Source organism: Coffea arabica, chromosome 5e (genome assembly GCF_036785885.1).
Source record: "Coffea arabica cultivar ET-39 chromosome 5e, Coffea Arabica ET-39 HiFi, whole genome shotgun sequence".
Lineage (NCBI taxonomy): Eukaryota > Viridiplantae > Streptophyta > Magnoliopsida > Gentianales > Rubiaceae > Coffea > Coffea arabica.
The window spans coordinates 38,104,041-38,118,354 of NC_092318.1; the positions used below are offsets into that span (position 1 = coordinate 38,104,041).

At 34.7% G+C, this 14,314-nt stretch overlaps 3 non-coding genes across 3 annotated transcripts; all 3 read left to right on the plus strand.

The window, feature by feature from the left end:
- The first annotated feature begins 4,801 nt into the window (after nucleotides 1–4,801).
- Nucleotides 4,802–4,866, plus strand: LOC113688681 (small nucleolar RNA U49). The gene has a single exon (XR_003448045.1). It is a non-coding gene; the product is annotated as a small nucleolar RNA U49 (small nucleolar RNA).
- Nucleotides 4,867–5,095: 229 nt separating this feature from the next.
- LOC113688680 (small nucleolar RNA snoR2/U65) lies at nucleotides 5,096–5,256 on the plus strand. The gene has a single exon (XR_003448044.1). It is a non-coding gene; the product is annotated as a small nucleolar RNA snoR2/U65 (small nucleolar RNA).
- Nucleotides 5,257–5,354: 98 nt separating this feature from the next.
- LOC113688674 (small nucleolar RNA snoR77Y) lies at nucleotides 5,355–5,440 on the plus strand. Its single transcript, XR_003448039.1, has one exon. It is a non-coding gene; the product is annotated as a small nucleolar RNA snoR77Y (small nucleolar RNA).
- Nucleotides 5,441–14,314: the final 8,874 nt, after the last annotated feature.

The following is a 14,314-nucleotide window of genomic DNA, read 5'->3' on the forward strand; positions in this document are numbered from 1 at the left end:
TCATTACAATTGCAAGGATGAAAGTGATTCATTTTTTTTTTTTTATAAATGATTTCACAGTAAATTTTGTAAAAATTCCTACTGACTTATGATTATGTGATAAAATGACCATTTGGTTACTTTTACATTTCTCCACGTAAACTAATTTTTTTTTTTTTTTTTTGTCAATTGTCATCCTTACTCCTACCCCTACTCTATCTACGGGGAGGCTCAACTGAGCCTATGGGGACTGCTGGGGACAGAACCACCATCGGACCAGACGGGTGCGTAGACGGATGCACTACGCACCTGTCTGGATTTGAAGCAGAGTCACAAGAGTGGCATTTTGGTGGGAGGCAAGGATTTGAACCCTTGCCTCCCACCCCACCAAAGCCTTAAGGGCTTGGGCTTGGGCTTGGTAGTGGCCACCAACCCAAGAGCTAGTGGTTCTCCACTTAAACTAATTAGTGTATTTGAATCTATGAATAGCAGTACCATCACAAAGGTCTGTGACATTTAGAGTTACAAATACCTATTATAACAGGTAATACTACTACTATTTTAATATTTCTATAAGAGCCTTCTAATATTATAATTTTTAAAAGAATCCATTATTAGTTTTAACCTAAAACTAGCTATTGATGGCCATTCATCTTCGAACATAGAAAACAAAACGACCGCAACCTTTTATAAAACCTTCATGGTGATTCATTCGGTCAAAAAAAGAACATTTAAGGCCCACGAGGTCTTGAGATTTTTTTTTTTTCAAACGTCATTCTGTAATTGCCATTTGCAACTTAAGTTATCATATGAAATGTCATTGTGCCACCTATCACAGTTTTAGGAAAATAATCTATTATCAGACGAAATATCATTGTGCCACCCAATCAGCTATTAGACAAAACGTCATTGAGAGGAAAATAACCATTGACAATGTTAAAAGATCTATCGAAAAGTAAAAACTTTGTAGAGATATTTTTAATGGTAAATGATAATTGTTTTTAAATCTTAAATTTAAAAATTACCAAAAAAATAAATTTTTATTAGTGAATCATCCAGCCATTTCACAATTACACTAAAAAAAGGAAAAAAAAAAAAGCCAATTCAGAATTTAAAAAATTACTAAAAAAAAATATCAAATATTTAAGAAAACTCAAAGTTTAGAGAGTATTTATTCATATTCTAATGCCATTTCGTAATTTCAAGTTTTAAACGTTTCATTCCTTTCTCAGTCCAAAAAGTCCATTTAAGACCAATAGATTTGGACACTTTTCTTCAAATGTCTTTCTGTGGTTGGTTTTCAAATTTTGACAAATTTCATTGCGCCACCCTACATCTAGCTTTTGCCTATGAAAAATGTCACTTTTAGTGCTTTTAAATATTTTGAGATTGCATTTACTTGTAATTTAGAATTTCTAGAATTTTGTTGCATAAACATTTATAACAAAATCACATAAAAGCTAATTTTCATTTTTTATTGTATAAGAAAAATGAGATTGAGAAATGAATACTTTTTATTACTATATCTATATAACATATATTTTATCACAACGCCGTGATCTCCCAAATACAATTTAGTGCTTGCTCTTCCGAGTTGTGACAAAGGAGAATTAGAGGGGACCCATTGTTTAAGAGTAAAAGAATTAAGTGGTTTTTTGAGCAATTATGTTATGCCACCGGAGATACAAGTTGCAAGTTGGCTAACTAATGCAATGTGTGGTCATAAGTTGTCCGCAACTTCCGTGATCGTCATGTTTTCCTTGATTTTATTTGTGTATTTAAAAATCACTATATTTTCTCACTTTCTTACCAATATTGATAGTATTTTTTACTTTCTTAACCTCTTGATACTTAACAAATTATAATACGGGTATTCACTCCTGCGCGTCGCGCAGGCTTCGCCCCTAATGGAGATTAATGAATGATTGTATCTTTACGGCATTCAAAATTTGGAAACTATATAAGTCATATTAAGTCATAACGATAAGAAGGACAAATGTATTTTGAAATTTATACACAATTCCTACGGAAATTATGGAAAAGATATGCGTGGAAAAGGACTAGATTGATTGTTGTAACAAAAAGTAAAACAACTCAAAGCTCACCAAATAAATTATGGAATATGTACACGAGACAAAAGATGTGGCATCCACTTGGCAGAATATTAAATAGGACAACTCAGCAACCTAGTATATAGGGAAGTAAACAGAAAATTAAAATACATATTAGACTAGGAAAACCACACTGTGCAAGGCACAGCTTGGGCCCATCTAAAATATTGTTTAAAATATATATAATTATATTTTTATTTAGAAAAATAGCAGCAATATAAGAATTAAATGTATGGCAAATATAGATTCAACATGATAGTGTTTCTGTTTAGCATTGCTAATTCGAAACATTAGCCCAAAAATAAGACAGTGATAAGTTAAAAATTAACTGAAAAAAGAAAGCGTGAAATTTTTTTTGTAAAATTAATTCTAACACATACATACACCTTCACATGTCCTTCTTTGAAAATATAATAATAGCATGAAAAATTTTGTCAATATCATTAGAAAAAAATAACTCATTCAACTCGAGTCTAAAAGCATCATTTAACATAAAATATTTCAGTGAAAAGTATAAATAGGAATACATTGGCAAAATTTTAGAAAGAAAATTAACAATATGAGCTATGTTAGTAAATTCGCCTCATTTAGAAAAAGAACATTGAAAGAGAAAGGTGTAAAGCGCGGAAGCAGGTAAAGAGGTAAAGGGTGGGAGGGATGAAGCGGCGGTACAGTAGGATTTGTGTAGGTTTTTGTCTTGGTCAAAAAAGAAGGATAAAATAAGAGAAAAAATAACGAAAAAGAAAAAAGAAATGAAATTAAATCACCTTCCTTAAAAGGAGCATGCCACTTGTCAAAAAGAAGGGGAGCTATGTGGCAACCACCGGGGCTGCTACAGTATCTCCCCTTCTCTTTTTATAATACTTGAGGGATTAAATTAGATTATATTAGATAGGCTAAAAACTTATCTATCCAATAAGAAAAAAATTGATTTAGTAATGCTAACCTTTTGTCATTTCTTGTGTATTTTCAAAATTTCTCATTGTTTTGTTAAACTGCCAATTCATGGTAATAGAAGGGCCAATTACAATACATTGATTCTCATTTTACCACCTAATCTTTCACATAATGCCATGTGAGACAAAAGAAATTACATTAATATTAACTGCTACGTGGTCATTAAATAATGTGAATTTTCTTTGCTTTTGGTTTTTCGCAAAAAAAAAAAAATTAGGCCTAATCATTGGGAATGAATTTTTTGGTTGGAAGAGAAAGGAGAAAAAGAAAAGAGAAAGGAGAAAAATAAAAGGGAAAGTCAAAAAGGAAAGACGAAAGCAATAGAAAATGAAAAATCATATGAATAAAGGGCTAATTTTGTCGCACGAGGCGTTAAGTAGCATGGAGGAAAAATTAGGGGGTAAAAGAGGTTAAGCTGCAACAAGAAATGGCTAGAGGGTAAAGTAAGATGCAGAATAAACCTTACAGGAACTAATTGTAATTAACCCTTAGAAACAAGGGATAATTTCAGAAACCTCCCCTAAGGTTTCATGAAATATCATCTAGCTCCCTTGAGGTTTTCAAAATCTCACTTAGCACCCCTCGAATTGACATTTTGGTAACATTATCACCCTTCTAACCAAAAGCAATATTAAAAAATTCATGTTTGAGGAGAGAGATTATTTTAGTACCTTTAATACCCTTAGCCTATAGAAAAATGAATATTTTACAAACCAAGGAAAAAAAGTACTAAATTAGAACCATCTTAAAAGTGAGGAGATGAAAATTAATAAGATTTTATGTTACAGCCAATAGTCATTTCTATAGTAGAAAGAGACAGTAAAAGCAAATATTTTTTTAAAACCATTTCTATAAATAAAACCCTCCATAGCATTGAAGGCAATTAACATGTAAAAAGCATACATTTGAGCCAAAAAAACTCAGCAATAGATGAAATTCAACTTCAATATCATACAGAGAATTTACTCAAAATAGACCGACTTTTTTATGAGTATGAAATATGAAAATTTTATTATAAAAAACTCAGAATTTGAAAAACTGCAGTTCGGACTTTTAGTTACTTTATTTGTCTTGCGCTCTACATGAAGAGGATCAAATAACTAAATAAATAAATAAAGTTGTGAAACACAAAAAAAAGGGGGAAAAAAGAACATGCAGCTATTTTTCTCCAAATGCGCTGAATATTTCATTGATTAAATCCTATATTTCATTGACATTTTGAGAAAGAAAAACAAGTTTAGAAATTTTAAATATGAGGGTATTATTGATAATTCATCACCTTTGATATTAGCATATGACCCTACTATCACTTCAAGAGTGTTAAGTGAGATTTTGAAAAGTTCAGGAGGGCTAGGTGATATTTCATGAAACCTCAGGGGAGGTTTCTGAAATTATCCCTAGAAACAATTAACATCAGAAAAAATGCCCAAAGGCAAAGGAAACACAGCTTCAAAGGAGGAAAAAAAAAGGAAAAGAAAGGGCAGAGGAAAGCCCAAATAAATTGGGCCTCAGAAATCCATTTTACACCAACAAAATGAATGCCCAGCCGGCCCGGACACAAATAATCACCACTAGGGTTTTACAAAATAAAAAAAAAGAATTAGGTTATTAGGGTTTTGACCTTATAGATACCATTCCTCTATATAATCTCCCTCTCCGCCTTCCTTCTCCAGAACAACCATTTCAATTAGCTTCTTCTTCCTTTTTTTTTTTCCTTTTTTTCACAAAATTTTCATATTTGATGCTGAATTGCTGGCCGATGAGGAAGAAATCCCAGGAATAGGAAGTGCCGTATGACACTTTTAAAAAACGCAGCCGATAGAGAGAGCGGCGGACACGCTTTTCCCATCCACCGATGTCAGGGCAATCTTTGCATGTGTTGCAATTTTTGTTTTGTTTAATTGGTCGGGTTTTGCAAGTCCGATTTCACCCTCTCCCTCTTTCGCTGCGTGGTTGATTTGAAACGGGTCTCTGAGGTAATTAATTAGCTAGTAATTAGGTTTTAATTTTGATTTTAGCTTTTTTTTTTGCTAATTTTTATGAGAAAAGGTTTGATGCCACGTTTCCGGTAGCCGGATAAAGACAATGACCGGAAATGCTATGATCAGACCGAAATTAATTTTTTTTTGAATATTTCGCATTTTGATAGGAATCTGTGGATTGATTTTTGTTTTATTCATCCACGGAGCCGTTTTGTGCGATTACATTTTACTATTTAAGATTCTGGAAAATTGTTTGTCCTTTTTTTTTTTTTTTAAATCTTACTGATTTTGGAGGTTTCTTTTTTTTTTTTGGGTTAATTAGTTGAAGCCTATGAGGAATTAATTTTATAAATATCTGGAATTACCGGCTGAATCATTACTTGATGTTAGATAGACTATCTGAGGCTTCGTTTGCTCTTTATTTATATTTTTTTGGTTATTTTTTCACTGTACTGTCTTTCAATTTCTTTCTCCAAGCTAATTTGAACTTCAATCAGCTGAGAGATTTTGTAATAGGGATTGTATTTTGGGGTGGAGGATAAAATAGTGGGAGGACTGTAGGAAAAGATTATGTTAATATAATTACATTAATTTAATTAGTTAAATTAATTACTAATTAAATGCAAGAATATGTTACAACAGAAGGATCTTAGGAAGAATTCGTTCAACCAGCATGTATTATTATTTTTACATATAAAGTAGATAAACCGCCAATGAAAATGTAGTTGCGATTGGGTTGGTAGTATATTCAATTGCGGATTGTACGAGGGTAGGGTTACTTGTGCGCATAATAATTTGGCTGTAAAAAGCACGGAAAGAAAATGCTACTCTACTCTATATGACATATGTACGATTGAAACAAAGATAAAGATGGTTCACTTTCTTAATTTTAGAAATTCATACTTATTATCTGTTGTTAAATATGATGATTTTTCAGGTGAACTTTAAAATTTTAACAGTAATGTTTTTAAATTCTAATCAGAAAGTGAATCAAAAAATCTTTCGATTTATGTTTTGAGTAAAACTACAATATTTATTTTTAAAAATAAAAAGGTTTAATCTTTGATAAGCTGAACTAGGCGCAGAACTTTAGCCGGAAAGAAGAGGCTGAATCTTGCTCATGTGAGACAGAGGATGAAGTATTTTAAGTCAGCAGGGGAGAAAACAAGCTCATTAAGCGAGACATGACAGTGGGCGGGCTAACCTGTTAATTTGCGATGAATTTCACTAGTCTCAAGAGGAACATTTCCAGGCTTCCTTCAGATGTTCTTACACCCTATGACATATTCACAAGGAAGGGAAAAAATCCACCTTTGTATTTTCATGACGTGTCAAACTTGAGATTCTGTGTCAACAACCAGAATTCTCTAAATCAAAGAAGTGACTAGGCAATCATTTGAGGCTTAGAATAGCATTTGACCAGATGAACTCAATCTTGACATTGGTAGAAGTCAACTTGGAAACGTCCATTCTTGAGCTGTCATGGTAAGTGGTAACTTGGAAACGTCCATTCTGTGCCAAGGCAAGGGGTGTTATGTAGCACTTGTAGTGCAGTGCAACATATTTAGGGCACGGATGGTTTAAAACAATGTAACACATTTTGAATACTTTGTAACTCTACGTGAAAAGAATTACTTGTAAAATTTCATAATAGATACATAATTATTATGCATGGCATTCATTTGAACAGTAATAAAATATTACACTCTTGCTGTAAATGTGAATGATTGGCACGCGTGTCAGTGCCTCGCGTCTCTCGGGCTGGCGGCACATCTAGGCAGGGTGGAGTAGTTGCACAAAGCAAAACCAATCATCTTTCTTGTACTTGTTGATGACTTTATTAAGAAAAGCAAAGCTAGTGCCAAAGGTGGAGATCATCCATATTCTGAAATAAGAAAGCAAAGCTGAAGAGATTTCAAGCAGAAACTGTCACATACCATTTGATGATCATACAAACTGACAAATTGTTCACCCATAGTTTATCAGGTGGCCATGTATGACTGTGACTAAATGTTCACCTACCATGTAAACGCTCATAAGAACAGAAAAGGTGTTCACTGTGACTAAAGGTTTGTATGAATATTTACAATTTCCACCCTTGTTGGTTGCATACAAATAGCTGCTCTATATCTTGATATTACTGGCCAATATCTAGATCCAACGACTTGGAGTATATAACACGAGGGAAATGGAAAATTAAGCATCACAAACAAAATTTGCACATGCAGGATATAATTATCTGAGTAGCATAATTGCTGCAGCTATAGATATCATGGAACATCTGATTGCCAGGAGATCCATGAGACACCCATCTCCAAGACCATTGTTGGAGTATCCTTGATAAAAGGGACATGCGAGGGTTGCTCTATTGAAATCGAGTTGATCACAAACTATGAAATAAGATTACTAAATAAATGATACTGAAGAAAATTTAATAATCAAATTCTATATCTTGAGTTTTTTGTTGAAACAGTTACCATAATATTAATTCTAAGCAGCACATTTGTGAGGTATTCCGCCATTGATCTTGGTCGGGACAAGTTTTGGGTAGCGATACAAACATCAGTGAAATTCCTTTTTTTTCCTAGGGCCTTGACCGTCTAAAGAGAATTTAATCAGTACAAGGTTTTTCATATTACCCCAGGAACTTTGAATGCATGAGTTTTGTCCCTTATGTGTGAGAATTTTCCCCTTTAGCAGCACAGATAGTAGAAATTGAGCAGGAACAGGAAGCTTGAACATAATCTGTTCCAATATCCTGTTAGGTTGTTCTGCAGGGTTCAACCTTTGATGGTTTTGAACTTCTTCTTCTATCAGTAAGCTTGGTTGTCAATATGCTGAATAAAAAAGGTTGCAGGACATGTTTATGACAGATTAAAGTGATGGGACGCCAGAATGCCCTTTAACATACAATGCCTCTTGATTCCTCCACAGTAGATAAGCTCCCTAACCTTCCGTCTTGGTAGGATGTACTAGATTCTTTACAAGAAGAAAAATGTATTAGTAACTACTTCAGAAATAAACTTCTACCGTTCTAGATAAAAACACAAAAAAAAAAACAAGAAAAGAAAAGAATAAGAACATGATGAATTAGCATCACCCAATCTACCTTCTTTTTCTGTCCTGCTTTCACATCCCAATTCCCACGGTAAAAGTAATTTTGCTCAGAGGGGAAAGAAGGTAATGAGATCAAACACAGAAATGTCTTTTCGCTAAGGCAGCACCATTTAGATTTAGCTATCCTGATCCTTGCATTTGCAACTTGCAAGAGCCACATGTTCTAAGTTTATGGTTTTAACATGTACAAAAATGATAATACCTTGTTGAAGTTAGACCTTGGCCATTCTATGGGAAGCAATCCTCATTGTTAACAAACTTTAACTATATCTTGCAAGTATAACTGAAAAAAGACTACACATGAAATCAAGCATATCATAATTCACACAACGGAATTATTTAAACAAAAATGAAACATCACCTTTGGTGCCTTGAGGACAAGGCCATCAACCTGAGTAAGCTGTTTCGAGATGCAGATACCAAAAGCAGAGTGGATAGGATCATCAACATTCTGCTACAGGATCATCAACATACTGTTATTTTTCTTTAGCCTCAAAAGTTTCAAGGAAGATGTTAACTGGCAATAATAAGGAAGCAATAAACCAGCATCAGGTTACATTGGTAACACTCAATTCCTCTTTGAAGGCTTCTGCCTCGACTTTTCAACAAGAGATGCCCTTTGCATTGATGATAAAGTCTTTTGTGTATCCTTGAAGAGAGACAAGAGAACACAGCTGTAATCAAGAAAAGGTATTTAATCAAGTTCTTTAGGGAGATTAGGAAAGGCATACATCTACTGAAAGGATGGTAAAGGGATGTTGGAAGAGAAATCAGGAAAAAGAAAATCCATATACCCACTAAAGGTAGATAGTTTGATTCTTTAGGCTTCTCAAAATAAAGGCATGCCATGTATGCAGACAAATAAAGGTTAGTGTTTTATGAAATATTCATCAACAGTTACCTCTACAGTCCACCCTCCATCATGTTGACCAGTTTCACTTTTCACTTTCATATAAAAGTCAAACCATAGAAGTATCATGATCAGAAGTTTTGCCTGCTAAGGATGAAAAGTAAGTGCTTCTTTGTGTATAGATACGTTTCATACTGAAATATGTGGATGTGATTCAAGTATAAATGCATTCAGCTCTGTGGTAAAAATTTACCATTGCTAATTTCAAGGCTTTTTCACATCAAGTTATGATCTTGAATTCCATGTTCCTATATGTTGCCTTTACCAGTTTACCCTGACGCTCTTTAACATGTTTTTTGTCTATAGATTTTTAGTTGCAATACAATTACATCCAAAAAGACTATGATATGATATGTGATTGGAATGCTCTACCACCAAATCAATAAAACAAATTTCTTTTGCATTTAGGTCTGCTAGTAGAAGCTAAATAACAGGCCTTGGTGTCAAGATCGTGACTGATGAACACATAAAAGCCTTTTAATGAAGCTTGTTGAGGTACATCTATGGGCCAAGTTGAGTTATATGCATATTCAAGGATGAGCCTTCATGAGTAGGCCAAAATTTTGAGTAGAATCCTCGAGAACAAGTAACTAACATCCCCTCCAACATCAATAAAGAACCACAAATCATGATGAAAGAATGACTGCTTGACTGCAAGGCAACCCCAGCGCCGATGCCCTAAATTGTTGAGTTTTGATGAAAGAGCAACTTCTTAAGCTAAGCGAAACAAAGAAGTTTCCGTTATTACAAATTGGCAGCTGGTAGTCTGAACACAATATGCATCTTAAACCTTTTTGGTTCAGCTCCTTAAAGGGCAAGAGAAATGGAATTCAAGGGTATTTTGGCAGCATGACTGATCCCTACATTAAGAGGTCTTCACTGTAGAGACTATTTTGCTCTTTTACCTGATTCACTAGAACCCCCTGTCTCGAAAGGACTACTCATCAAAGTCCAAAGTTGCTTCTATTAAGAGTGAATTCATATAATGAATCTTGTCAAGTGAAAATACACTCAACTAAAATACCACGCAAGGTTTTACCTTGGACTTCGTGAGAACCATGTGAACACTTAGTTGATGTTAAGCAGGGGCCCTAAATAATACAGAGCATTTATCTCCATCATTTTGGTATCTTTTTCCAGCTTACTCAGAGGAACAGGTCTGGTAAAGTTTATTCACAAAATTTTCCCCTAATTTCTTCTTGTCTTTCCCTTCCTATAACTAATGAAAAGCTGCATAGAATGTCACACAATGAACTTGATGCAGAAGAAAATAGGCGTAGAAAGTAAATGTTATCACAGAAAATGAAAGCCATCCGTTTGGATGCTTGAGAGAAACTCTGAAGTAGTTCGTGGGCTGAGCGATCGGTCACCCAGATTTTTCAAATCCTGGCAATCTGATTATGGTACAGTTAGGCCTATCTGCCTTCTCAGGCATTATATTTGGTGGTAAAATAGGTGGTGGAGGGGACAAAGGTTGATAATCGCCAGCATTGTTGCCTCCTTTTTCCATCTTTTGTACCAAATTAAGACCTGAAACATATGAACAGGAGATACATTCAAAGTGTTCCTAAGATCAGTGCAGTAGAGATACATGGATTAGGCATGAGTATTTCTACCTGCGCAGAAAATTCTTGTAACATGAATCTATGTTCAGATAAGTCCAGCACATTCGCACAAAAGAAGGGAAGAGATATTAAAAATTAAAAAAATAAAAATACTAGAGAACAGTATCAAAAAACCAAAATTTGGGGGGGGGGGGTGACAAATGTTATAACCGTAACAGCTTGTATGTAATAATAGGCACACAAAAATCAAAATTCATTAATACAAACTTATAACTTTTTTTTCCCCACAATTGTTGGTAAAGTCCCTAATATCAACGACTTAATTAGTAACTTTTAGCATGTTTTAAGGTTATCCTTTCATACAATAGTAATAATTGCCTTCATAATACTATTCTTGCAATCATATCCTACTTTTTTCTTTTCTAAAGTAAATTCCACGTTTTACCTAACACTTATGCTGCATCAAGCATCTTCTAAAAGATGTTCATAGTATGGAACAGTATTCCTGCATGAGTTAACCAAAAAAAATCTCATCATTAATATTCAAAAAAAAAAAAAGGGAAAGATCATCCGATGAGCCATAAAAGTAGCACAACTACATCAGATCATACAATAATCAAGACTTGAGTAGGATTTTACAGATGTCAAAACATTAGACTTTTCAAAGAAATATTCAAACTTTGTAAAAAAGCTGATTATTACATAATGCAAAATTAAAATCTCACACACCACATATTAGATGGGCCCCAAAAAAAAAAATCTCTTAACACATGAAAATTTTTTATGGAGTATTAAAAGGCTTTTATAAATTAAGAGAGTATAAAATTGAAATCTTTTGAAAGATAAAATATAAATTAAATAGTTAAGCAGCACTACAAAGAAAATTATTTCTATTGTGTGAAAGTATAAATTTGGAATAAAGAAAAGTTAGAAGGAAACACGTTAAAGACAAGAAACCTGGCATGTAATTAGACAAGATCGCCACACCTCTTTTATCTTGTTTTGCCAAATTATCAACTTAAAAGCTGCAAATGAGGAGTGCCCTTGATGAACCCTTGTCTTCACAACCCTGAGTTTGATCATTCTGCTGCTCTGTTATCAATCTCATGACCAAACAACCAGAGAAATGGAGCTTCTTCCAGAGGACGTCCTGGTGCAGGTCTTGGCGAGATTACCCGTGAAATGTTTGTTACGTTTCAGATGCGTTAGCAAAGCTTGGTGCTCTTTGATCAAAAGCCCCCATTTCCGTATTTAACTGACTACAAGATATTTTTAATCGGCATATGTAATGGCATAATTTGTCTTTTAAATAGTGATTTTTACGAGATTTATTTGTATAATCCTGTGACTCGAGAGTTTCGTACCCTCCCTCATCGTCCCTTTGGTTGCCCACAAGGGTTTTTGCGCTGGATCAGTGATTTGGGGATTGGGTTTGATCCAACTAGTGACGATTACAAGATTATCAGCATTATATATCGCCCTGTTGAATCTCACCCCTATTTTGTGTACAAAGCTGAAATATGCAGTCTCAGTACTAATTCTTGGAGAGAACTCGATGCAGACAACGCCCTGCTGCACCTTGTATATTTCCCATGCTACTCTGTTTCATTTAATGGATGCTTCCATTGGTGCAAACTGTCAACTGATTCTTTTGGCTTCAAGATCCTTTCTTTTGACATGAGCACTGAGCAATTTCGAGATATACAATATCCTAATGGAATAGTAGACCCCGAAACAGGCATTGGTTGTCAGAAACTTTTGTTTTAGACAATTTACTTGCCTTGATATGCTATACTGATCCAGAGAAGCAAATTTCGCACCAACATATTGACATATGGTTGATGATGGAATACGGCGTCTTGGATTAAAAAGTTTTCCATAGGACCACTCTCAGGAACCTGGTGCCCGATATCATCATGGAACAATGATAAACTCCTTCTGGAAATGAGTAATGGACAGTTGGCTTCATGTGCTGTCATAGGTGATAATCAAGGAGGTCTTACGAAATACAACCTTCATGAGTTTCCAACTTCTCTGGAAGCTGATATTTTTCATGCAAGTCTGGTTTCTCTTGGTGAACATGGTTAGCAATATCGGCCGATACCGATACGTGTCAGCAGAGTCGTAACCGGAAAGGAGGGAGCCGATACCGATACGTGTCAGCAGAGTCGTAACCGGAAAGGAGGGAGCCGGTACGATACCGATCCTAAAATCATGGATATACTCACTCTGACTCAGCCAATACTAGTCGATTCGAATCTGTGATACATAGTATCAGTCGATATATTCAAATCAACTCAGAGTCAACTCAAATATGTTTTCAAATTGTATCTCTTTTGGTATCTTTTAATTTTAGTAATTTTTTCAAATTTTTTGAAAATTTTCATGTGGTATAATGTGCGTGTCATCCGATATTCAACCGATATGCCACGACAGATGTGGAACAACTAAGACCACAATGCGACCGCGACCCGCGATGACAAACTATGTTGGTGAAAGATGCGATTGTCGAATGAATTGAAGCGGAGAAACATTGAAATATGAGTTCAGATGATCCGCTGACAGTTGTAGATCATATGGGGACTTGGAAGAATTGTGCTGGTTAGATATGATTTATATTTTCCCATTGTTTTGGTTTGATATCTTAGCTTTTTCAAAAAGTCTTCTCATTCAAATTATGTGTGAGAAATTTGAACTTTATGGTTGCCATTAGGTGCATGCTTGATCTCTGAGCCTTCTTTGTTCTTGTTATATCAAAGTCAAAGAGGAGAAGAACGAGTTCCCCATGGTTTCTCAGTACCTAGAAATTTTAATTGGATGCTAGAAGATTCAACTCCCGAACCACTATTCCGTCCTAATTGCTGGTGATGACTTTTTATTTTTGAAAGAAATTGGAGTCGTAGCATTGGAATGAGATATTTATCCCATTACATGAGCTTTGGAATACTTCAGTGACCATAATTTGCAACTGGCAAAATGGAGCAGGGTGGAGAATCAAGTAATTTGCACTTATCTTAAATGATTTATGGGCTAAATTGTATGGACAATGAAAATGGGCTTTAGCATATAAGTACAACTTCAAAAAAGTAACTGATATTTCACCTTGGTTTTTCAGCTTTCTTGAGCCAGCAGTATGATGCCTGTTGGACTGTTAGTGTTAGCAACCCACCTAAAGTTCTATTGATTTTTCCAAGAACAATGAGTTTCAACTTCTGCTGCTTTACGATTCTGCTATGCAATTGACACCATAGAACTATTCTAGGTGGGAGCAGTTAGAATCAAAAAGAGATTTTGCGTTAATTTTTTCTCACGGATAGGCTCTGTGTTAACTTCCTCCCTTTTGTATGTGTTCTGCAAAGCAAAAGGTTTCCTTTGTAAATCATGGACCAAATTCCCCCCTCTTTGCTTCGTGTCAACTTCCTTCCTTCTGTATCCATTCTGCTAAGCAAAAGATTTCGTTTGTAAAATACTACACAATTCACATAATATGATATGTTTTGCAGATCCAAAAGTCTTCATGATGTTCTGCTATGAAATTCAGGAAAACCAAAAGCGGCTGTATGCAGGCAAAACCATGGTTATTAGAATTATTACAGAATATGTCGTCCTGAATAAAGGGATTTTCCCAGTCCAAGTAGTGTCTAGGAACCATCCTTTCATTACAGTTCAAACAATCCCATTGAACCATAACTG